The following is a 545-nucleotide window of genomic DNA, read 5'->3' as shown; positions in this document are numbered from 1 at the left end:
ACATTTTTACTAAAAACTACAAATGTAAACGTTGTGGTGGTGCTAGAGAAAATGTCAGGGCATCACTAGGATTCATCGTTTGCAAACCGTTAATGTCTGTAACATGACAATCCATCCTATAGTTGTTGAGATATGATCAACCAACACTTAGCCACACCACTAATATGGCTAAATGTATATTATGTATACTGTATATTTTTGATAAGGTTATGTACTATATAAAGTTATATTTAGTCATCTGCAAGAAGTCCCTGCATATACTGAAGCACCTAATACAGTGTATTAAGTGTTACCATAGTCACCACCACCAAAACAAAACTGACAAAATAGAATAATTGGAGTGATTTCCGCCAACTTGTAAGTGCTTGTCTGTGTTGGGTCTGAGCTCTATTAGCAACTGGAAATCATTAGTACTCGGCCTCACACGGGCGGCACCATTATGTTAACAGTACTCTACCTCATGAGCTGGACACCAAATGTGTTAGATTTCGGTTGTTTATCAATTTATTGGCTATCACAAATTAAGGAAATATTAATATTAAAAA

General features: G+C 35.6%; 1 protein-coding gene across 7 annotated transcripts in view; it reads right to left on the bottom strand.

Moving 5' to 3' along the window:
* Positions 1–545, bottom strand: part of add1 (adducin 1 (alpha)) — a 27,088-nt gene that overhangs the window by 6,051 nt on the left and 20,492 nt on the right. The gene's annotated exons all lie outside the window — the stretch shown is intronic.

Source organism: Seriola lalandi, unplaced genomic scaffold, assembly GCF_002814215.2.
Source record: "Seriola lalandi dorsalis isolate HSWRI2012SDOR001 ecotype SW California unplaced genomic scaffold, Sedor1 jcf7180002054606, whole genome shotgun sequence".
NCBI classification, from domain to species: Eukaryota; Metazoa; Chordata; class Actinopteri; order Carangiformes; family Carangidae; genus Seriola; species Seriola lalandi.
Note: the sequence above shows the minus strand (reverse complement) of the source record. Positions and strands in the feature narration are given on the sequence as shown.